General features: G+C 42.4%; 1 protein-coding gene across 1 annotated transcript in view; it reads left to right on the plus strand.

Moving 5' to 3' along the window:
* The window catches only part of MGAT5 (alpha-1,6-mannosylglycoprotein 6-beta-N-acetylglucosaminyltransferase), a gene marked incomplete in the record, with an annotated part of 1,206,452 nt that overhangs the window by 571,032 nt on the left and 609,095 nt on the right, over nt 1-26,325 (plus strand).

Genomic DNA, 26,325 nt, shown 5'->3' on the forward strand with positions numbered 1-26,325 from the left:
ATATCTTGAGTTTTAGTAGTCATGAGTGATATTTCGTTGATATAGTCAGTAGTTCATCATTGATGCACAGTGCATTGTGTTTAATCAGATTCTTAGCTCAACATATTAACCCCCCGCAGTTTTGCTTTTATTGCTGTCAGACTGTCACTATATGTCCACCCCCACCCCCCTTCACTGATCAGGAGCCAAGGGAGAGGGGTAATCATTCAGACAGCCGTTCTGGCTGATTTGCAGTTTTACATTTCTCCCCCACCCCTAATGTGAGATGTGCTGAAGAGAGAGAATGTGCAGTGGGCTGATTGTGGATGACACCCCTGATTTCCATATGAGGTGTACCAAGCAACCCTGTCACTGCCCCACACCATGCGCTGTGGTCTTTCTGACCCCAGCCAGGGACAGGGCACAACCCTCTGCCCTTTAATTGCACACAAGCCCCACTGTCAGCCCAGGAGAGATGCAGTCCATGCCAAATCACTTCTCCCCCTCCCTACCTGGCTTCTCCAGGGACACTAATTGACCTCCCATTGCCAAAAAAGGCAGCTCTTCTTTCCCTTTAATCTGTAGCAACTGTTGGCTACATTTGTAGCAAGCAGTTGCAGTAGTTTGTACTACGTACGGAGTGCTAAAGCACTTCACCTCTAAGGGGGAAAACTTCTTTCCTTTTAAACTGTAGCAGCAAGAAACTGCTACAATTGTTTATTCCACACATTGCATTGAATACCAGTTGGTGTTTACCAATTGCACCCATTAACACTTGGTGCCCTGGGCAGCTACCCCATTCACCCATCCTTAGCTACTCTACAGCTCTGTACCACATATCCAGGTATTAAATGCTCTCTAGCAAATCTAGACAAAGTACTGTAGTTGCTAGTTTTGTAAATGCAGATCAAATCCCATTTCCAAGGCCACTTTCCATAGAGCTGTTATGCAGTAAAAATGTACATTTAAGACCCATTTAATCTTAGCAAAATGAGGTAAACCTAAATGCAATCATGTCTGTGATGCAGTAGTTTTACAATTGTTTTTGAACTAATTTTCGTCTAATGTGTATTAGAATACTTTTTCATTAGTAATCTTTTACTAATATAGATTTGTAGGTACTTTCTAGGCTGTTGATCTGCAAGGACCATACGAAGCCTAGCCTTGCATTCCCATGGTAATTATTAGCTTTTATATTTTGCAATACAAATATCCAAAGCTGGCCAGAACAAGTATATATTGGAGTAATTGCATATTTTGCATGTCCATAAGGGCCAGAGGTGCTAAACCAGGGAGTGAGTTGGCAAGTTACCCATCCATTTTTCCAAATTACTTTTGAATAGAGTAAGGGGAGCACTTTGCTTTATGTGGAGTAGAAGACTGATCCATAAGAGTGGTGTTCTTTGTGATACATACCTATCCCTCCAGGATGTTCTATTAATTTTGCAAAAAAAGTTAGGTTCCTTGATTGCGTGTTTATGATACCATCAGAGTTGCAAATGTGTAATAGGTTTGACAGAACAGGATCTGTTGAGACTCTATACATGAGGCAAAGGTTGCCTGTCAATAGCTTGTATGATACTTTATCATTATTGCATTTCCTCGGAGGCTTTTCAAACATCTATACCTGATGAGGGGGAAACTTGGCTGATCATCTTTGATCAAGGGGGATTCCTTAGATTTTAATGAGGGAAGAGATTCCTACAACTGTTATTGAGCCACCTCAGGGGTCTGACCCCAGTGAGGGTGTTTTAAGCAGATGTCCCACTGCAGAAGAAACAAAAGGCAAAGCCTATTTCACTTGTGAAGGATCCCCAACTTGAATGGCAAGATTTCACTCAGGGTTTGTTTAATGCTTTTATGACCTTGAAGCCAACTCAAGGGATCTCTGTTCCTGCTCACCACTGGTCTTCACTCCACTCAAGAGACATAGGGGAATTGGATTTCTCAGATGAGGATCTGGACTCTGGGGAAGAATCCCTAGCTTACTCTTCCCAGATCCCTTCCCCGTGAACTATGGTTCAGAGGAGGAAGATTTGTTAAGCCCAGACTCCCCTTTGGAAGAGCTCTCCTTTGGGGATACTATTGCCCGTATGATGGATTATTTTAAATGGGATTGTTCCTTGTCTCTGATATTCAAAGAACTCCTGCAGACATAGTCTGTCAAACCATTTCCTTTTCCTCTTATTTCGTTCACTATTTTAGATATCTTTTCTGCAGGTTTTTGTAGCCCCTAACTCTGTCTCCTGCACCAAAAAGCCTGATTCTACATTGTCCCTGAGGACTGTAAATGTCTTTATAAATGCACTTCTGCTGACTCTGTTAGTGTCAGTATCTTCTGACAAACCATCCCAGTTGCTACCTTCCGCCAACTTGCTACCCTCTGTTAAGGATAGTAGGGCCGTGGAAAGATTGGGCAAGATAATTTGCACTGCTGCCAACTTGTCCTTTAGGGCTATTAACCACCAAACTCATATGACCAGGTATGTTTTGGCTGTCCTTTCTCAGGGTTCTAAGATGGGTTATCTGCATTACTGATTGAGGGGAAGGCTTCAGCCCTTTCCCTGCTGGACTACATTTCCCAAGTTGCTGGCCATTTAATAAAATGCAGCTATGATGCTAGATGCTAGAGCTGCTGCCTTTGGTTCAGTTATGAGGTGTAATTCTTGGCTTTGTTTACAGGCTTTACCTGATAATATCAAGGCCAAACTTTTGGATGCTCCTTTGGATAACAGAAGTCTTTTTGGATCTCTGATGCTTCTGCTACTGACCTTTTCAGGTCTCTCCAGGACAAGGGCAAAGCCTTCCAAGAGCTAAAACGTACTTTTGTTTCTTCTATTCTTAAGTTTCAGATGAACTATCCTTCCAAGTTCACCTTTGTTTGTAGGCAATCTCACCCTCTTACTCAAGGGTAAGAAGGGTTCTAGACATGTTCCTCCTGCTAAGAGTACTCCTGACACCCAGAAACCTCCTTTTCATGACAAGCCTGGTTCTGTTTGATTGTTTGCTTCCCCCTGCTCTCCTCTAGGGTTCCACTGTCTCCCTTTCTCTTCCAGATTGTCTACAAATCCCTTCAGACTCATGAGTTCTGTCCATTGTCCATCAGGGATACTTCATTTTTTGGAAGTCCCTTCCTCCCTTTTCAAGCATTCCTCAACCTCCTCTGGAACAACTTTCTCTTTTCCTAGAGGTTCTTCACTGTCTTTTGCGTCAAGGAACCATTCAAGCTGTGCCTATCTCCAAGGTAGGGATTTATATCAGAATATTTTTGGTTTCACAAAAAGAGAGTACATGGAGATCAGTTCTGGATCTTTCCCTGCTATAAATGCCTTTCTCAAGATTCCATCTTTTCAAATGTTGGGTGAAAAGTTTGGGATGTAACGGTGGTGCAGAGCTTAGCATTATCACCTCACAGCAAGAAGTTCTCCAGTTGTTTCTCTTCCTCCTTCTTCGTCAGTCCTTTCTGGCATCTCTGGATCTGAAGGATACACACCTTCACATCGCCATCCATCCTCTCTTCATGAAATTTTTAAGTTTCTCTCTCTCTTCCTTGAATTTTCAGTTGTCTGCTTTGTCCTTTGGCCTTTCTACTGCCCCAAGGGTATTCACCAAATGCTAAGCTTCTGTCATTGCTTTTTGCAGGTTTTGGGTATTCCTGCAGTTTGCTTCAGGATCTCTGGTTTGCTACTTGCCTATTGCACAGTCTGGGGTTCATCATGAACCTCAGTAACTACGAAAAACAACAGAAAGAATATAAAATCTAACACAAAGCACTGAAGCAAACTTCAGAAGTTCTTTATTGGTTAAGAACGAAAGCTCTCAATTAACCAGTGTTCGTATATTATATATTACCTTGGAAGTCCTCAGTTCAGTGCTTTGTGTTTGATTTTGTATTTTACTATAAACCTTCAGAAAAATAAATAAAAAACATACAATAAGCTGGTTGCATAAGTGTACACACCCTTAAACTAATACTTTGTTGAAGCACCTTTTGATTTAATTACAGCATTCAGTCTTCTTGGGTACACACCTGACATCAATTAAAGATACTGATTAACACCAAATAAAGTTCAGCTATCCTAATAGGATTTTCGTGACATGTACTCTGTTGCCTGCTACAGCAAAAGCCATGGTTTGCAGAGAGCTTACAAAGCATCAAAGAGATCTCATTGTTGAAAGGTATCAGTCAGTAGAAAGATGCAAAAAAATTTCCACAGCATTGGATATACTATGGAACACAGTGAAGACGGTCATAAAAAAGTGGAGAAAATGCGGGACAACAGTGATGTTGCAAAGAACTAGACGTCCCTCCAAAATTGATGAAAAGACGAGACAAAAACTGGTCTGGGAGGCTTCCAAGAGTCCTACAGTGACACTCAAGGAGCTGCAGGAATTTCTGACAAGTACTAGTTGTGTGTACTACATGTGTACTACATGTGACAACAATCTCCCGTATTCTCCATATGTCTGGGGTATGGGGTAGGGTTGCAAGACTGAAGCCTTTTCTTACACAGAAAAACATCCAGGCCTGGCTAAAATTTACAAAACAATACATCAATGTGTTATGGTCAGATGAGACCAAGTTTGAACTTTTTTGCCACAATTCCAAAAGGTACTTTTGGCGGAAAAACAACAGTTTGCATCACCAAAAGAACACCATCTCCACGGTGAAGCATGGTGGTGGCAGTGTCATGCTTTAGGGTTGCTTTTCTTCATCTGGAACTGGAGCTTTAGTCAAGGTGGGGGGAATTATGAACAGTTCCAAATACCAGTCACTTTTGGCCCAAAACCTTCAGACATCTGCTAGAAAGCCGAAGATAGGGAATTTCACCTTTCAGCATGACAGTGACCCCAAGCATACATCCAAATCAACAAAAGAATGGTTTCACCAGCAGAAAGTTTAAGTTTTGGAATGGCCCAGCCAGAGCCCAGACCTTAAATCCAATAGGAAATCTGTAGGGTGACCTTAAGAGGGCTGTGTGCAAGAGATACCCTCATAATCTAACAGATTTGGAGTGCTTTTGCAAGGAAGAGTGGGCAAATATTGTCAAGTCAAGATGTGCCATGCAGACAGACTCTTACCAAGAAGACTGAATGCTGTAATTAAATCAAAAGGTGCTTCGACACAGTATTAGTTTAAGGGTGCGCACACTTTTGCAACCAACTTATTGTACATTTTTTATTTTTTATGTTTTTCCCCTAACAGATTTGTTTGTTTTTCAATTGAATTGTACAGGTTATAGGTAGCAAAGTTTTGAAATTATTTATTGTGGTCTCATTTTTTTATATCACAAAAACTTGGCATTTTAACAGGGGTGTGTAAACTTTTTATATCCATTGTAGGTCCAAGTAAGTAGTCATTCCACTGCATTTGGCATTCATCAGATCTGTCTTTTAGTACAATTCTCCCTGTGTCCGTACCTAACGAGGTATATCTAGTAATTGGAACATCCACAGAGGTTCCAAACTAAAAGAATGCAGGGTGTGAGTAATATGTATTCGGTCTCCCACAGGCTATTGAGTGGAGATCTATGCCTGGCATACAAGGCATTGTCAGACCATACCTGCATATCTGATAACAGCACCAAAACTACTCATTCTAAAGATTAAACCTTGCTTGTGATAAAAATAGGGCCTACTGGAGAGGGATTCCTATCATGTAGTCGAACTTTTACAAGTTCAAACCTCATATGGTCGAGACCATAAGTTCAAATTTGTAAAGGTCGAGCGTTTCATTGGAAATCTCCATAAGCGGAGGTTGTTTCCATTTTGTTCAGTGGGGTGCGATCTCAGAGTTGGTATATTTAAGTAGTGGGGGTGTGTGCAGGGGGCTTGCCCCCATGATTAAAACAGTTTATTTTGTTTTCCGTTTTTTTTTTATCCATAGTCTATGTTTTGTAACTTAGAACATAATGGCTCGAACATTACGTGTTCAAAGTTATAAGACTCCGACTCTGTGATATAGACTCACTGGGGAGACATGTATGTATTCCAGAGACTACCCATTCACTGGAACAGGCTTCCCATCTATGTAAAGCAGAGTTCCTCCCTAACCCAGTTCAAGTGCAACTTGGACAATTGCATGGGGAACAGGAAATGAATCCCTAATTTGTCACATGTCTCTAATGGACATAAGCAGTCAGTAAATGTTTCATCTCCCAGGCCCCTACTTACACTTATCAAAGGTTTCAGAACTTGTCAGAGATTTTGGATGCATGGCTAGGCCCTTGTGGTCATTAGCCTAGGAAGTACCTATGAACCTGTGGCATGCTATTCAGTTAAGGCTCATACTCGTAACATAAACAAAAGGTTATAAATAAAAATTGAAAGGTATGGTGAAGGAGTGGGGGGTAGGTTGTGTAGTAAGGAAAGTGGAAGATTTTGGATACAGGTCTTTAAGGAGAACAATAACCATACAGAATATCTTATTCATAAATGTTCCAAGAACCAAGACAACAAAATGGAGAAAGTAGATTTTATCAATAGGAATGACTGCAAGCTGGGGTGTAAAAAATATGCAAGGGGGCTAGAATTTATTGGATAAAATTAACATGTGAACCAAGGTATTGGAAGCAAATAACTAGATGGAAAGGTAATAGAGTGCAATGAGGCCAAGCGGAAGTTTAGATCACAGTTTAAAGACTTTCTTCCTTGCCAAGGACTGATAACATACAGGCAAAAAGAAATTGATAGAGAAGTGTTAAGTGTAAGACCAGCTCTGGTGCAGTTTTTAATCAAGTCTAGAACAGAAGTTGCTATTAAAAAGGAGCAATTAGTAAGGCATATAAAATATTGAGTAATTATAAGAATAAATCAGAAGTGGTTATAAAAGATTGGGAAGAGAGAATTGAAAGGCATTATACAAAAGAACAATGGAAGCACATCTGTATGGCTCCCAAGTATGCAACAAAATCCAGAAGGTTTAATATTTTTGCGTGCAAATGTCTGCATAGATATTTTATACCTGCAAGAATACTTCACAGAATGTCTTCCTTAAGGCAGATAGCAAATGCTAAATGTATGATGGGACAGAGACTTAATTATGAACATTTTTGGGGAATGTAAAGAGTATGCAGATTATTAAAATTCACTGCAGAATACTCTGTCAGAGATGTTTGAGGAACAAATAGTCATAACTAAGGATAGAATTCTTCTTTTGAGCTGGGATGTAGTATTTGAATTGCAGAGACATTGTAATTCCTTACTAAGGTTAATGCTCTAGGTGGGCAAAAAGGTAAGTTCTAGAAAATGTAAATAAAAATGTAAACAGACTAATTGAAGTACTAAATATTTGTGAGGAAAATCAAAGGAATGTTGTCGTATTCTGTAAAAAATGAAGTCTGAAGCTATGTGTTAGTAAATGGATGTTGTGGGAACAATATGTGCAGAATGATGTTCAGGAGGTGTAATGAGCTTTAAGGGAAGGCAGGAATTGTGCAGTTTATTGATGTTGGGAATGAATGATGATAACTTGTTTAAAAGCATATGAATAATGCATGAAAATGAAAAATATTTGCTGTGGTTTGTTTTCTGTTATTGTATGTGTATCTGTGTTACTGTATGCAATGTAAGAATTTATAAGATGTTTAAAAAAGATGCATCAGAAGGCCAAAATAATCAAATCTAAAATACTGACAGCTGCTTTCTGGTCCATACTGTTAAAGTTCCCACTACTAACTTTGGGCACACTGGAATGGTCTCTCAGGTTCATTTGAGAGCCTGATGTTTCGCCCCTAAGGTGTGGCTCACCAGGACATCAGTGCCTTCAAGCTGTCAATATGGGATAGCAAATCTTAAGTACATGACTGAATTCAAACAGCTGCCTTCTGACAGAATCCCTGGGCAGCCAAGGAAGGCATAGAATATCAGTTGGTATACTGCAACAAGTTTTTAAATTTGAGAAGTAGTTTAGTTTTTCTTCTATTAACAAATTTTCATTGGTATTGCCCTTTTCACCATACATATTGTTAGTACACTTCAAAAATGTTAATGGATTGACTTGGGTTTTTTCTTCTGGAGGCTCCTCTAGATGCAATGCAATCAGTCATAATATGGGTTGGTCCTTGTCCTGTCCCCTCTCAGCTCGGTCGTCCGAAGTCGTCCAAAGTCCGGGTGGCCGCCGGCTGATGCCCATTCTCCACATCATCCGCGGCTGCTGTGGAAGATCAGCATCAGCCGCCATTCTTTCGTCTTCTTTGCCTGGCGGTACCCAAAGCGAAGCAAGAGTGAAGTGCGTGCGGTCCAGCAAGCTCATTTTACCCGTTATAATCAAGTCATCAAATAACATTCTGCTAGACCTTTTCGTCTCAGCCCGATGTAGGAAATTACTGAAAAAGTTAGTGTTTTTTTTTTGTAAACATACTTCAAAGGATTTACCTACATTTTCCCTGCCTCCTCCCACCTCCCGACGCTGCCTCGCCGACCCGTGTCAGCAGCTCGCTTCAACAAGCGCGACTTTCGGCCGGCGGAAGGAGCTCACGCGAAGATTTTTTCGATTTTTGTCGCCTTGTGGCCGTCGCCGCTTCCTCCATCGCCAAACTCCCAAAAAATCCACCGGAACCGACGACCGACATCTCCGGCCGCGGTTCACCACCACCCTAACCGCTTAAACCCTGCTCGGTTCCCTCTGAAACCCGACGTCCCCTCCAGATATTACTCCGACGCCAGTTATAGACTTTCCTCTGGATACCGAAACCGAGGAAATGCCCGAGACCATTGCTGTAGACAAGGTCACTCCTGCACGTGGAGCTGCCAGGCCTCCTATGGCCATGTCTATTAAGGCCTACACTAGGGCTAAGGCAGCCAGCAAAACAAAGCATATTGCTTCCAAATCCTTACCTCAGCCAACTCCGGAGACACAAATTATGTCCATGGCTGCTGATTTAATTTCCATGATCAGAGGTTCACAGACCCATCCTGAGAGAGCATCCCAGCCTCCTTCTGATAAAAGGCCCCGGGTTGAACCCTCTGACCCTTCTCCTTCAGATGAAGATTCTGAGGGCTCTGTCCACTCTGATAGCCAGGAAGAGCTCTTCCAGACCTATGAGGACTCGGATGCAGAAGATTCCATACCTTGACCTCCCCTTCTGAGGATATTTCTTTTGGGGAAGTTCTGCACACCATGAGGGAACATTTCAAGTGGCAGGGTCAGGAATATTCTGATTCTAGGAAACACCTTAGGACTTTCCTTAAGAAGCCTCAGCACAGGCCCTTAGCTATTCCTCCTGTACTTGATGTTCTGGATGATTTGTATTCTGATTCTAGTGCTACCCCTGATTCTCTTCCTCCTGCTCCAGCCAAGCCAGACAGGTATTACAGGGTCCCAGAAACTCATTCCTATTTATTCAGGGCCCATACTGCTGATTTGGAAACTATTTCACAGGGGCCTAAAGGAGTTTCAGCCTCCACCTCTAAAAATCCTTTGCCCTCCAACAGGGAAGCAAGGTCATTAGAGAGATGGGGTAAAAGGTTTACACATCCACTACCTTATCTATGAGAGCTTTAAACTGCCTTTTCATATGTTCCAATATCAGGATTATCTCTTAGAAGATTTACAAAGAACATTAGCTTCTCCTGATCCTTTAGACAGGAAGACTTTGCAGGAAGCTGTACATAACACTCAGCAAGTAAGCAATCACTTCCTGCAGTGTGGATATGATGCACTGGAAGCTTCATGTAGGGCAGCTATGACAGGGGCAGTGATGCGTGGACATGCTTGGTTAAAAGATCAACCTCTACCAGATCATGTAAAAGCAAAACTTCTGGATGCACCTTTGGAAAAGAACAAGCTTTTTGGTGCAAATGCTAAGGATGTGTTAAAGACCATCGAAGAAAAAGCAAAATCAGTTCAGACTGTGAAAGATTTCCTCCAGGTTCAACCCCCCAGATTCAGTAGGAATTGGCCTTCAAAAAACTGGTCCTTTCCTAATCCAGAAAAGTTTCAAAGGGGTAAGAACAGGCGTGACCGAGGAAGAGGCCAATACAGAGGCCCTTACAGGGGCGACAATGGCAGCCAGGAAACCAAAGAAGTGGCAGGGGTTTCACCTGCCCAACAACCACAAACTCAATGACTTTCCTCTACTACCGCCTACCAGGGAACAACTAGAAGCTCCCTTGGGCGGGAAATTATCTCTGTTTGCAGAAAACTGGCACAGAGTGACAAAGGACAAATGGATTTTGGACATTATAGACAGAGGGTACAGGTTTCATTTTCATACCTTACCAAGAAAACAAGGCATGCCAAATCTACCACAACATCAAAGGGCAGAGGCTATCAAGCAAATCACTCTGCTGACTCGAATGAAAGCAATAGAAAGAGTTCCACAACAAGAACAAGAACAGGGGTTTTACTCCAGACTGTTCCTTGTTCCAAGAAAAGAATCTCAATGGAGACCAATACTGGACTTGTCAGCATTAAACACCTTTCTCATAGTACCAAAGTTCAAAATGCTGACTCTACAGCAACTCCTTCCCATGCTGGGCAAGGAGTCGTAGCTGATTACTCTGGACCTCAAGGAGGCATACCTGCATGTCCCTATCAGACACAGCTGCAGAAGATACCTCAGATTTCTTGCAGGGCCAGAGCATTATCAATTCTCAGCATTGCCATTTGGCTTATCTACTGCACCCAGAGTATTTACAAAATGCCTGGCTTCAGTAATTGCTCATTGCAGGCTCCAGGGTATACAAATTTACCCATACCTGGACGACTGCCTCATACAAGCGGACGACAAATTGATGTTGACAAAAAACCTGGATTATGTCATATGATTACTTCAAGCTCTGGGATACACAGTCAACTTCCAAAAGTCAAGACTGCAGCCATCCCAGCAAATAATCTTCTTAGGAGCCAAACTAGACACAGCCTCTCAGATGGCTTACCTGACAGAAGACAAGCAAGAGAAGTTAACTCAATACTTCAAAGGTTTAGCAAAACTCACCCAGATGACTGCAAGGAAATTCCTACAGGCCCTGGGTTACATGGCATCCTGCATTCTACTGGTTCCATTAGCAAAACTACACATGAGAAAGCTTCAATGGTACCTAAAAAGCATTTGGTCTCAACACAGCAACAACTTGGAGACGATCATACCACTCATTCCATGCCTACAAAAGGAATTCCTATGGTGGGCCTCAGTGAGCCAGGAAAACACAGGTATGTCATTCAAAAAACCACAGATAACACAGACCATGACTACAGACGCCTCAGACCTTGGATGGGGGGCACACATGGAAGGCAGGTGTATACAAGGACAATGGTCTCCAAAGAAAACACATCTGCATATAAACCAAAAGGAAATGCTGGCAGTAATGCATGCTATCGAGGCTTTTCAACACCAACTCCAGCAAGGCCATTTAATGATACGGACAGACAACACCACTGTGATGTGGTACATAAGCAGGGGGCTACCCACTCTTACCCCCTTTGCAGACTGACAATGCAGCTTTGGGAGAAGTCACTGAGTCTAAACATCCAGTTACAATCCCAGTTTGTTCCAGGAAAAGACAATGTGTTGGCGGACAGCCTAAGCAGGAATTTCACAGATCTACACGAGTGGAGGTTACATCCGAAGGCTTTCAGACAACTCACTTGACATGCGGCACGCCAGAAGTGGACCTATTTGCCTCTCACCTCAATCATCTTCTACCAAAATTTTGCACAAGGACATACCATCCAAAGGCTTGGAAAATAGATGCCCTTTCATTCAACTGGAACTCCTAGCAATCTATGCATTCCCACCTCTGCCACTGATGACCTCAGTATTACTAAAGATCAAAGCAGAGAAGCCCAAGGGAATCATAATAGCTCTGGATTGGCCAAGACAACACTGGTACCCACTACTACAGAGCATATGTCACACCAGGAGGTGGGCCCTCCCTCAGTGGCCTCTACTTTTGACTCAACACAATTTCGAAACACTGCATCTAAACCTTCAGACACTGCAGCTAACAGCCTGGGAGATCCCATAAATAACTTCAGCTTATCTCTCTCCAAGGAAGTTCAGCGGATACTAACAGAGGCTCGAAGACCATCCACCAGAAAGGTTTACTTAGCAAAGTGGAAAAGATTCAGCAATTGGAATACCAGCAAGGGACATGATGCATAGTTACTGAACATCCCACTCATCTTGGAATATTTGGCAGATATGTTGCAGAGCGGCCTCTCATATTCTTCAATAAAGATACATGTATCTGCTATTTCAGCTAGATACAACACTGATCCTCCTGTTTTCTCTCACCACTTACTAAAACAATTCCTCAGGGGAATCAAGAACATTAAGCCAGCAAGAAAGGCCCCAGTGCCAGCCTGGGACCTCAATTTTGTCTTAGAAAAACTGACTCTACCTCCTTTTGAGCCAGCAGCTTCAGCTGACTTGCAATTTCTCTCATGGAAAACAGCTTTCCTGTTGGCAATTACCTCAGCAAGAAGGGTTTCGGAGCTACAGGCCCTAATGGCAATACCACCCTTTATTATTTTCCACAGAGGCAGGGTTTCATTAAGGACCAACCCTACTTTTATGCCAAAGGTGGTATCTAGGGTTTCTCTAAATCAAGCCATTCATCTGCCTGCTTTCTTCCCCAATCCTGAGAATAAGGGGAAAGACTTTGCATACCTTGGACATTCATAGACAACTTCGATACTACCTGGACAGAACCAAGGCCAGTAGGAAGTCTGAACAGCTTTTGTAGCTTACGCCCCTGCAGTCCAAGGAAAAGCAATTTCAAAACAGACTATTTCTAAATGGATTGGACATTGCATCAGATTCTGTTATTCCTTTCATGGGAAGACTGTTCCAGCCTATGTCAGACCACATTCCACCAGAGCTACAGCCACCTCTACAGCATTTTAAGAGGGGTGCCTCCAAAGGACATTCTAGAAGCTGCTACATGGAGCTCCGTGCATACATTCTCCAAACACTACAATCTCCCTCTATATTCCAGATCCAGAGCAGGCTTTGCTTCAGCAGTCCTGCAGGGTTTGATTGCCACACCATCTCTTTCCTAGAGCATACCTCCTCCCCCAGCTAAGCTATGGTATTCTACCCACATGTTATGACTGCAGTTGCATTCTTGAAGGACATGGTACAGTTTTGTACCTACCATAAATGTAGATGTCCGATAGACATGCAACTGCAGTCGGGTTTTCCCTCCCTCCATACCCCTGTATGCCTAGGGTCCACTCCTATCCCCCTTACTCTTAGCTGGGGATATCTGTTATGGTGTATTTGTTTTATTGCTCATGTATTTGTTTGGAATCCTGTTTTTGTCCTCCAATTTGATTACAACCTTCCTTGGAGGGCACCTGGCATCTGGGGCAAGAAACACTGAAGAAAATGGCGTCGGCTGATGCTTATGTACTCCAGCCGCTCTGACATCGGAGAGAAATGCGACATCAGCCGACGTCTGACCGAGACTTTGGAATCCGGCCGACCGAGGGCTGCCTGAGGCAGGACAACCCACATGTTATGACTGCAGTTGCATGTCTATCGGACATCTACATTTATGTTCGGTACAAAACTGTACTTTTATTTGCTGTGCAAGGTCCTGTATGCATGAGCACCTTCTGTGTGGAAGTGGCATTCGAAAGACATGCGTGAATGGGCGTGCCTTCGTTGAAGGTTAGGCGTCGGGCTAGCACCTCGGCACCATAAAAATCGACTGCCAATCATTAGTGGACCGGAGTTCTACTTTGGTGACCCCTAATTGGGAAAAGCCGGAAGAAAAACAACAACATAGCACTCAGTCTTTTTAATAAGGTTTTCCATGTTGCATCTCTTCAGGGAATCCTTTCTGTGATGAATGAGCTGTTTATCCAAGCTGATTGTTTTTTTTGCTTTCACTCAAATGAAGTAGTTGGTGTATACTTATTTAGTATATCCAAAGGAATATGATTAAAGAAGGGAGTGGAATTTGTCAGATGTGAGATTAAGCCTGCTTAGCTGAATTTGCCTCCACTCTGTAATGTATTTGTTTTCTTTCAGATTTCATATTGTTCTAAGTACATTATGTGACATGGGTTGGGTGAAGATCATTTGACGATGGACCAGTAACCATGTGATGAAATGAGGTTTTAGTAAGCATTCATTCCTAGAGTAGTATTTTATTTAACAAGGTGAATCCGAGCTAAGCAGTCAAAAGTGGCTTTACTTTAGAAATGTAGGGGCTATGGAAAGTCTTGCTTCTAAAGCAGTAAAATTTCAGCATAGCATTTCTCATTGCTCTGAGCTAATGTTTGAGACACCAGAGAAAGTTTTATCTGATTTTTGTACAGATATATCCTGTGTTGAACATTTTTGTGCGCCAGTATGAGTCTATCCCATCAGAACTCTGGAATGCTGAGAAACTGGTTACAGTAAAGTACAGAAGCGTATCCAGTACAGGTGTTGCTGCTTCAGCACCTTTCTTGTCTTTGCTTTCCTTAACGAATATTATATAGCCAGAATCTTAGTCCTTCTTCTCCTACTTTAATTTCAGCAGAATCTCAAGCACAAATAAAATGTATAGTATAAGAGTGCTTGTAATGTAGGAATTGTACTACATAAGTAGTTTCCAGCACTGCAGTATTAGGAGGTCCCATGAAACTATCAGTTGGTAATGATGTTTAAGACTTGGGCAGAGAGGTCCCTGTTTGAGAAAGCCTTCAACTTTCTTCTACTTTATAACAGAAACTTTTTTTTTTCTGTTAAGTTAGCTTTTAGCTAGGAAACCAAATATTTTGGGGCAGTTTCTTTTCTAATGGATAAGTTTGTTATGTTTATGTGAACTTTCTGTGATGAAAAGGTTTTCTTTTGACTAAAATGTTTTGTAGACTAGAGCGTTTTCGTGTTTGGGGTACAGTACTGTGTTTGTGGGGGTACTATCAGTGGTTTACTTACCACAGAGCTATTTGCTTTTTTCTATACAGTTAACTGACTCATGCATGTTATATTCCCTGCTTTTAATATCACTTCCTCAGCTTACCTATGGTCTCCCTGTTACTACAGTAAACTCTCAGTTAACCGGATGCTGGATAACTGTAGATGTTCTTCGTGTTTCACTGTTGCAGTCATTACATTTGGGTTATCCTGTTGGCAGGTTGCCCTCAGCCGGCCTGAATTCCAAAGTCTTGGGTCCTGCGTCGGCTGCTGTCGCCCCTTCCCTGACATCAGGTCATCAGGGGTATAAAAGAAGCAGCCGATGCCATTTTCTTCAGTCTTTCTTGCCGCACGGTGCCCGAAGCAGAAGCAGTTCACAAGTGCCGGTCGGCCGACTCCTGAGATTTTCGTGTTCGAGTTTCAGATCCGAAGTCTTAAATAAAGCTAAGTACCCCGTTGGGGGGACTTTTTTCTTGCTCCAGACCGATGTCAGAAAAAGTAAATAATTGTATTTCTTGTGGAAAGCAAATACCTCATAAGGATTTCCATTCTTGCTGTATTCCTTGCCTAGGCCCTGATCATAATGTTTCTGGTTGTTGGTTTTGTGCTAGATTTAAACAACGCACTATTAAGCGTCTGTATGATTTTGCTTTAAACTATTTTGGACGCCGGTTTAATTATCCAGAAATGTCGTTGGATAGCCATCCGACTACTGGAGTTCACAAAAACGCAAAGAAAAGGAGAGAGATAGACAACCGAGGCCCAAAACCGACGACGAAGCTTCTCCTTAGCCGTTCGCCGGTTCTCAGTGAGGTGCTTTCGCAGACCCTGACTTCTGCTACCTTAGAGTCCCGACTCCCACATGGAGTCGGCCATGCTGCTGGAAACTAAGGTATTGGAGCCTCGGATACTATTCCTTCAGATGGGTCCGGAGCTGCTGAGCAGGCACCGGCTTCTGAGGGTGTATTCAGACCTAAACATCTTTATATTAAACCGACTTTAGCTTCAAAGGCAAAGACTAAAGCACCTTCTAAAGCAAAGAAACAAACTCAAGAGCCACGTGGTCAGGCCTCTATGCCCAAAAAACAGGTGCTCAAAATGGCTGAAGACTTGATTACCTTGATCAGGGGTTCCCATTCCCCTCCTGATAAGAGGCCTAGGCAAGAGACTGACTATGAATCTTCAGATCAGGTTTCCATTTCTTCTGATTCCTCTTCTGATCAGGAATATTCTCTTCCCCTCTATGAGGATTCTGATGCTGAAGAATCTATACCTTCAGCTTCTCCTCCAGAGGGCTATTCTTTGGGGGAAACCTTGCATACCATGAGGGAGCACTTCCACTGGAAGAGCCAAGATTTTTCAGAATCTAAAAAAAGACGCAGGGATTTCCTTTTACTACCTCAATACAGGCCACTAGCCATTCCACCTGTGTTAGACATTGTAGATGTGTTTTTGGAGTCTAGTCTTACCCTGACTCCTTACCTCCAGCTCCTGTTAAGCCTGACCGATACTACAGGGTTCCTGACTCTCATAAATTCCTTTTAAAAAACCCTGCTGCAGACCCAGAAACTATTAATCAGTGTTCCAAAGGAGTTAAAGCTTCCGCTGCAAAAAATCCTACCCCTCTGACATAGATTTTAGGGCACTGGATAGATGGGGAAAAAAGGTTTACACATTTGCTGCCTTGGCTATAAGGGCCTTAAACTGTCAGTTTCATATGCTCAAATATCAGCAACATGTCATGGCATTGCTTAAACAGAAAATGTTAAACTCTGAATGTGCAGAAAAACAAGGAAATGCAGGATTTATTGCATGCAGCTGAACAAGTTGGAAGGCATACTTTGCAATGTGGTTTTGATTCTTTGGAGGCCTCCTGCAGGGCCGCAATTATGGGCTGTGTAATTAGGAGACATGCTTGGTTAAAGGAACAAAATCTGCTTGATCATGTCAAAGTTAAATTATTAGATGCACCTTTACAGCATTGGTGTTAAAGCAGAAGAGGTGTTGAAGAAAATGGAGGACAAAGCTAAATCTATGCAAACGGTCAAAGATTTTTTTTTACAAGTACAGCTACCTAGATTTAGTAGACACTGGCCAACAAAGAATTGGTTCTTTCCTGTGTCAGACAGACCTCAAAGGGGCAGATCTAGATGCCCTAGAGGCAGATCCCAGGCGCAAGGTTCATACAGGTCAAAGCAATGGGGTGCTTCTACCTCCAAAGTTGAAGACAAATCACAACCATACAGGAAACGGTCCCAATGACTTCCCCCTGCCTGCACCAAGCACTTATCTCCTGGCAGCACCCTTAGGTGGAAAATTAGCACTTTTTTCTCAAAATTGGCACATTATAACCCAGGACAAGTGGGTTCTAAATATTGTGTCACAAGGCTACAAGTTCCATTTCCATACCCTGCCAAAGGCAAACGGCTGGCCAGATCTGCCAAAAAATCAATGGGCAGAGGCACAAAAACAGGTCTCATCCCTCATGGACATGGGGGCCATTCAACAAGTACCAGAGCAAGAGCAGGGACAAGGATTTTACCCAAGACTGTTCTTGGTACCCAGAAAAGGCAAGGCCTGGAGGCCAATACTGGACCTATCTATTCTGAACACTTTCCTGGATATACCAAAATTCAAGATGTTGACTTTGCAGCAGCTTTTGCCCATGCTGGGCAAGAACGCTTGGCTTGTGACTTTGGACCTAAAAGAGGCATACCTGCATGTCCCAGTCAGACAGATATGCAGAAGATACCTCAGATTCAAGGCTGGCTCAGTGCATTACCAATTCTCTGCACTGCCCTTTAGCTTATCTACTGTGCCCCGGGTCTTTACAAAGTGCCTGGCACCAGTAATTGCATTCTGCAGACAAAGAGGAATACAAATATATCCTTACTTGGATGACTGTCTAATTCAAGCAGAGAACAGGGACATTCTTCTACAGCGTCTGGCATTTGTGAAAAGACTTCTAACATGCCTAGGGTACACAGTCAACAAAAAGAAATCAAAACTAGTACCCTCTCAAGAGATAATATTCCTGGTTGCAAGCTTAAATACAACTGCCCAGATGGCTTATCTCACGCCAGACAAACAAAGGCAACTGACTACCTATTTCAAAATGTTGGCAACCAAGGCCCAGTTATCTGCAAGAAAAAATCTGCAGACTTTGGGCTTCATGGCATCCTGCATCCTACTAATTCCATATGCAAGACTGCATATGAGGAAACTTCAATGGTACCTAAAAAGTGTTTTGACTCAACATTGCCACAGCCTGGAAACTATGATTACTCTCATTCCCTGCCTGCAACAGGAGTTTCGATGGTGGGCAAAGGCTTGTCACCAAAACAAGGGACAGCCATTCACATTACCCCCTGCCAGGTAGACACTAACAATGGATGCATCAGATTATGCCTGGGGGGCCCACATGGCAGGAAGATGCATTCAGGGCACATGGACCTCAAACCAAATGCATCTACATATCAATCAAAAAGAGATGCTAGCTGTTCAAAATGCCCTGACAGCCTTCAAGGACCTACTTCATCCAGGGCAACTACTGATAAAGACAGACAACACCACGCTCATGTGGTATATAAACTAGCAGGGAGGGAACACATTCTTACCCCCTTTTCAGACTAGCCATGACTTTGTGGGACACAGCATTGACTTACCAAGTATATCTGCAGGCACAATTCCTGCCAGGAAGGAAAAATACTCTGGCAGACGAACTAAGCAGAAACCTCATGGATTCCCACGAGTGGCAGCTGGATCCACAAGTCTTCAGCATAACAAGGAAATGGGTATGCCCGGACATGGATCTATTTGCCGCCCCTCACAACTACCAACTAAAAAGACTCTGCACAAGGATTTTATCACAGACAAGCATGGAAAATGGACGCCCTATCGTTCAGCTGGAAAAACCTATCAGTATATACCTTTCCCCCCTCTGTCTCTCCTCCCAAGGTACTCCTAAAGGTCAGACAGGAGAAGCCAAAGATGATACTGATTGCCCCAGACTGGCCCCGCCAGTACTGGTATCCAGTACTAAGGAACTTGTCTCAATGCCCAGCTTAGACCTTACCTCAAATACCTCATCTACTGTTCCAGCAAAACAGTCAGATCCTGCACAGCCAACTCAGAACTTTAAACCTGGCAGCATGGCAGATAATGTAGTCATACAAAACACACCTCTCAGTACAACTGTGAAGGATGTCATTTTGGAAGCCAGAAGGCCTAGCACTAGAAAATCTTTTGCTGGAAAATTGAAGGGATTCTGTGCTTGAAACCAGCCACAAGGAACTGATAACAGTTGTGCCAAATATTCCTCAGATTTTGCAATACTTAACTGAGATGCTGGACAAAGGCCTATCTTTTTCATGTATTAAAATTCATGCCTCTGCCATTTCAGCTCATTACAATGCAGAGCCACCACTTTTTTCTCATCCTTTATTAAAGCAGTACCTCAGAGGGGCCAAAAATGTAAGGCCTCCAAGGAGATTACCAATACCTGCATGGGACCTCAACTAGGAAAATCTCACCCTGCCTTCTTTTGAGCCAGCTGCTACTGCTGATACAAAGGTTTTATCTTGGAAAACAGCTCTGCTCCTAGCAGTTACTTCAGCAAGACTAGCTTCAGGCGCTCATGGCTGTGGAACCCTTTATCTTTTTTCATCCAGACAGGGTCTCCCTGAGGACAAATCCAACATTTATGCCTAAAGTGGTGTCCAGTGTGGCTCTAAACCAAACTATTCATCTGCCAACTTTTTACCCAAAACCACAGAACAAGGGGGAGAGAATTCTGCGTTCTTTGGACGTACACAGACAGCTTAGATTCTACTTGGACAGAACCAAAGTTTTCAGGTAGACAGAGCAATTACTAGTGGCATATGCTGCCGGATCACAAGGAAAGGCTATCTCAAAGAGGACTATTTCCAAGTGGTTAAGTCACTGCATTAGTTTCTGCTACTTGCACCATGGCAAACCAATGCCTAAGGGCATTAGGCCACATTCCACCAGAGCTGCAGCCACTTCAGCAGCCTTTCTCAAGGGAGTACCAACCAGGGACATTTTAGAGGCAGCTACTTGGAGTTCAGTGCACACCTTTACAAAGCATTATCATTTGCCACTCTACTATAAATCCAGGGCAGGCTTTGCCACTGCAGTTCTGCAGGGCCTCATAGCTTCTCCTACTGCTGTCTAGCTCCAGCCTCCCAACCATAGCTTTGGGACTCTAACCAAATGTAATGACTGCAGCAGTGAAACACGAAGAACATAGTACAGTTGTGTACACTTACCATAAATGTAGATGTTAGAGTGTATTCACTGTTGCAGTCCAGGTTACCCACCCGCCATCCCCCTTTTTTCTGTGGATCTTATCTTTCCTTCTCTGATTTATACAACCTATGTGGTGTATGTACTTATAAATGAAGGTAAATTTTATATTGCTGCATTTATTGATTATATATTTATATATATATATATATATATATATATATATATATATATATGTTTGGCTACCGTTTTAGGGGGCACCTGACATCTGGGGCAAGAAAAACTGAAGAAAATGGCGTCTGCTGCTTCTTTTATACCTCTGATGACCTGACGTCAGGGAAGGGGCGACAGCAGCCGACACAGGACCCGAGACTTTGGAATTCAGACTGGCTGAGGGCAACCTGCCAGCAAGATAACCCAAATGTAATGACTGCAACAGTGAATACACTCGAACATCTACACTTATGGTAAGTGTACACAACTGTACTTTCCTGGTTGCTTGAGAATTACTATTAATAGTAGGCTTGACTAATACTGTACCCTGTACTGTTTGGTTTGATTTATTCTCAAGTTGGGGAGAGAGGGAATTTGTTGCCACCTTCCTTTTTAAAACTCTAAAACTCTAAAAAGATAAGGTATTTTTTCTGGGGAGAAAAGAAAAATTGCAACACATGAAAGTTGTACTGTATTTCTTTGATTTAGCCAGTTGCTTGAGTTCTGGTTAACTGACAGTTTACTGTACTTCCAAAAAGAAAAAGGTTGTCGGGGAGCCTTTGGATGTCATTACAGCTCCTATTTTGCCTCAGCCGCTAATGGGCGACTCCGCTGTGGGTGATTGTTCCTTGGGCTGCCCATCTTTTTCCTCCTAGTACTCTTTATGTAACTTTTATGATCACCAAAGACCAGGGGGATAGCCATGTTCTCTGTGGCTTTAGCAGGTAAGGGAGAGACACATTTGTTGGTGTCAGGGGAAGGGGCACATGAAAGGTCTTTAACTGGCTGTGGTGGGAAAATGGAAGCTGGACTACTGTGTCTACTATGAGCGAGTCTGTTTTCAAAGAGTGTGCTTTGTGAGAGAGAAAAAAAAAACTGTCCCCCCATTTTTGTTTCTATGGACTGGGCAGATTTACTGGGATTTGCCTGAAAGGCGATTTTAAGCCTAGACAAGTATTCTGAGGTCAGAATCAAGCCCTGTACCTTGTGTCTACCAGGTGAAGACCTTGACTATTATGCCAACTCCCGAGGGAACTGGATCTGTGTATTTTCTCTCATCCTGCAGTACACGTCTCTGAGTTGTAGACCTTTACTTCCCAATCTCCTTGGCAAAGGGTTTTATTAAAGATTTTTTTTCTAGATCCTGGAAGCCTGTACTGGACAATTACTTTCTAAACCTGTTTTGTCAAGATTCCAAAGTTCTCTTCAGTCTGTTGTACCTCTGATTTTCCCCTCTACCTTTCACGATAAAGCTGGATATAAAGAATGCCTACCACATTCCAATTGCATGGCATTTCAGGCATTTCTTAAGATTTGCTGTGTCTGTTACATTATCGGTTCTCTGTTTTACCTTACTGCAGACTTCAAGGCATTCACACTTTCCCGTATTTGGATGATGATTTTTATCTTTGCAGACACTCTCTTTTCGGCTAGCAAAAGTCTTCAGAATTGTTCAAGAATTTCAACTCAGTCTGGACTTTCTTTTAAACCTTCATTAGTCTTCACATCTATTCTCACAGAATGATTTTACTTGAATACTTGTTGGAGTGTGTCTTGAGATGAGCCTTTTATTCCTCCAGGCAAAGCAGACATGTTTCAGCAGGTCATCCTGAATTTCTCCAGTCACAGTCATGCGTCTGCAAGGGATTTTCTTAGGATTCTGGGTACATGGCATTGGAGATTCTCACGCTACCCCTGGTCAGACTACACACGAGGAAAATGTAGTAGTATCTCAGATCAGCCTGGACTCTGTCTACACCCTCTGTCTTTTCTGATTCCATTTCTGGAATTTTTAACAAAGGAGTTTGTATGATGGATGGACTACAGAGCATGCACTCCAGGTCTTCCATTCTGTCCCAGTCAGTCATCACAGATACTTCAGATCTGTTTCAAAAGGAGTAAAAGTACAAGCTCTGTAGTATCTTGTATACAGAGAGAAGCACATAAATATCTGAGAGATGTAGGCAGTTTTCAATGCTTTGAAGGCCTTAAATCATCTTTTTCTCTTAGGATCTGTGAAGGTTTACATGGATAAAGCCACAGTGATATGGTATATAAAAGGGGGGTAGCAGATTTTACCCTCTTGTTTTTTAGCTTGGAAGCAACATGGATAATTTTGATTCTGCCAGCTTCGTGCATTTCACCAGAGGAAAACTTAATTGCAGACAATCTCAACAAGACAAGGACAGACCCATGCAAAGGAAACTTTATTCTGGACTCTTCCAAGAATTGATTCAATTGTGTTAAATTTTTCACTTTGATCTGTGTTCCTCCCTTCAGCACAGAAGACTAAAGAAATGTTGATCTAGGACTCCTTGCAAACAGACCTTGAACTCCAATGTTTAATTCCCAATGGAAGAGAATGTTACTCTGTTTTTACACAGAAATTCAGGGATCTTTTAAGTTCTAGAAGAACTCTCCAGAAATTGTGTTGGTGGCGGCTTTCTTTTAGCCAAGGCAGCTGTGGTTCTCCCTTCTTTTCAGTTTGCCCAAGGGCAATTACCAAAAGCTTCCCCCAGACTGGATTTACTCACACAAGAGTGGGGGAGTTTGATGCAGTCCAACCTACAAACCTCTCATTTAACTTCCTGGGTGGAGTTCTGATATCTTTCAGGTACCTTTTTTTCTGAGGATATGAGGTGGGCATTAAAGGAAGTAAGAAAACCTGCTACTAGAAAATCGATTATGTACAAGTTGAAAACATTTTTCTATTTGGTGTTAGTTGAAGAAGCAGGAACCTCTGCAGGACAAATTGCCTCTGGTTCTTTATCTGTGAGAGTTACTGGTCGATGGCCTTTCATATTACTCTGCCAAGGTACATTGTCAGTTTTTGCTTGTCTGCCCCTTTTCTAATGATGCTCAAATTAAATTGTTTTTGAAAGGGATGTTACATAAGTCATCCACCTAGGGGAAAAGGTGTCCCTCCTTGTGATCTGACCTTTGTCCTTGGGAAGCTTACTCCATCTCCATTTGAACTGACTCATGAGGCTGAATTGTGTTTCTTAACTTGGAAGACTGTTTTACCCATTGCTCTGACATCTGCTAGGTGACTGAGTTACAAGCTCTTATTGCGAGTCAATCCTACCTTGTTTTCCACATGGTTTAGGGTTTCTTTTCAAACACATCCTTTATGCCTAAAGTGGTGGTAGAGTTTACTTTAAAAGAGACTGCTAATCTCCTAATCTTCTTTCCTGACCAAAGAACAAGGGAGAAAGAATCCTTCACACTATGTATCAAATCTCATCTAGACAGAACTTGAACCTTCAAGAAAGCTGATCAGTTGTTGGCCTCTTATTAACCTCAGAGGAAAGGACAATTAGTGTCAAATCAGACCATTTCTAGGTACTTGTCTAATCTGTTGCCTTTTATTACACTCACCATAGTAAGCCATTTTCAGACAGGGTTACAGACCATTCCACAAGGGCTTTGGCTGCCTATGTGACTTTATGGAACGGAGTGGATTCAAAGTATTTTAAATGTAGAAACATGGTCCTCTGCATGCAAACGTACAAAGCATTGCAAATTGGATTCCTTTTCCAGGTGTAGAACAGACTTTGCTAGGGCCTTTCTCCATGGGCTCTTGAAGTCTGATTATTGGTCCTCCCCCTTCCTTTCTTCTGTAAACTGTGGTAATCTACCTATGTAACTTAGGCTACTTGTGGCAGTGATCTGTGGTTACACATAGTACAGTTGTGCAAGTAAAACTTATCATTACAGTAGTCGCTCTAATAGACTATGTTGCAGTAGCCTCACATTCTCTGTAGCCTCCTTTTCTTGCCTGTATTGGTGTGTGTTGCTGGGGTGTAGATTTGTCCACCCTTTATAATATAATTAACGTTTGGTTTGTTTCCTAGCATTGTTCTTTAGGGCTCTTGCCTCTCTACTGAGGAAAAATATTTTGAAGCTTTTTTTCACTCCAGCTGTCCTTTTATGGCACTCTGAGCTCCTGACAGTTGTGTTTAGAAGGCACCCTTAGTTCTGTAAAGCTGGCCAATTGTAGTGGGAAGCAGAACCCATGTAGCTTAGAATACTGCAACATTGTTCTGCTAGAGCATCTCCTGTTATGGTATTTTTTACTTGCACGACTGTACTGTCTTTCTGGATCCCTGAGATTGTCTTTGTGCCTGCTACTTAATAGATTTGCTTTTTCAAGTGCTTGTATTGCTTGCAGTCATATATGTGTTTGTGTGTATAATCAGCTGCCGCACGTGTTCATGGTTACATGCATCCTTATCCTTTATTTCTGGAATGCATCTGCGGTTTTGAGCTAGGCATTCTAGTATCTTGAAACATTTGAGCTTTCTCAGGACGGAAGGACAAAAGAAGCTCTGAGCATCATGCATTGTACTAAGTGCATTTCTAGTGTTGATCACCTCCTCGTGGTGTAGGATAGGACACCAGTCAGGAAATGCCTTCTTAGCTTGGAGCAAATTTAAGCAGGATGGTATTTCTATTTTAACAGGCTTTCCCATGGCTGGAACAGGCTGTAGCTTAGTGATCATCATTATCATCAGGAAAGACATAATGATCTACAGACACTGAGTCAAGCTTTTGAGTATCCAAGGTTGTGATGACATTACTAAGTACTTTCATGTAGGGGAAGAAACTAATTGATCCATACAGTTTGTTGAAAGTGCATCATCACATTTGTCATGAAGTCTGCTTAACCATTTGTGATTTTAGTCTCTGCATATTCTTTCTTGATAACGTGCATGTTTTGCAGAAAGGTATTTATGGTAGTGATCTTTCTACTAGATGCATTGCAGGTACAGTAGGCCAGCTCTTTTGAACCTGTGTGTTTGATATTCACTAACTGGTATCTTCATATAACACTGTTTTTTAATGTTGTGTAAAGTTTTTATCTCACTAAACATACTCTCTCCTAGCCCAAATTGAATTGTGTTTCTCTTATGAAGCAGTTGTGTTTTCATTAGACCAGGCAAATAAGGCAGATTTCTGAGAATGCAGTTTCAAGTGACTTTATAACGAGTTATTGGACCTTGGGAACCTACCTAAGTGTTATACGTAAGTAATTCTTGTGCTTTTCTTGGGCATTGCAGGGGTAGGTTGGATACCATCCATCAGATGTTTCTTCCTTTTAGTTAGAATGGCTGGTTATACAGTGGGGGAAATGGCCATCCAATGATGTGAATAAACCTGAAAAATGACCAGAGGTGACGTGCATGCTAGTAGGTTAAGTCTGGTGTCACACAGTCCAGTTCCGAAAAGAAGCTGAACTAACAACAAGACATTAGTCAGGCTGCCAGAGCAGAGGGCAGCACAGCCAATCACAGCTTTTACTGAGACACTGTCATGTTGTGCTTTAGCTTCTTTTAGGACAACGCTGCGTAATAAACTTAAATCACCTTAGCCTAGCATTGTGCAAAATCACCTTAGCCTAGCATTGTGCACGTACATAGTAAGGTGTGTGTGTGTGTGTGTGTGTGCACATAGATATATATATATATATATATATATATATATATATATATATATATATATATATATATATATGTGTGTGTGTGTGTGTGTGTGTGTGTGTGTGTGTATTGAGTCCCTGCCAGGTTATAGCAGCTCCACAAGTTAACGTCTTTAAACCCAGGACCCTGTGCACTCCAGTCACAGCAGCTACCACTACTTCACATGAGCTTACTGCACTTACTGTGAAAACTTGCTCTGCATAACAGCCTTTGCCTACAACATGGGCCTCTACAAAGAAGAGTCGAGGACTGATATTTCACAGTCCATTTGTAAGCGATACATAAAGGGATCCAGTGGAACTCTTTTGCCTTTACTTTTATGTGCACTGATGTTCCTGGACTAAGCCCAGAAAAGGAGACTGGAGCGAAACCTGGTTGCTGTCTGTGAACAGTGCTATGCAGTATGTGTGAACAGCGATGTGTAATATGGGGTAAACAGTGCTATGCAGTATGTGTGAACAGCGATGTGTAATATGGGGTAAACACTGCTATGCAGTATGTGTGAACAGCGATGTGTAATATGGGGTAAACAC

The sequence above is a fragment of the Protopterus annectens genome, chromosome 6.part0, assembly GCF_019279795.1.
Source record: "Protopterus annectens isolate FY-2018-M chromosome 6.part0, PAN1.0, whole genome shotgun sequence".
Classification (NCBI taxonomy): Eukaryota; Metazoa; Chordata; order Ceratodontiformes; family Protopteridae; genus Protopterus; species Protopterus annectens.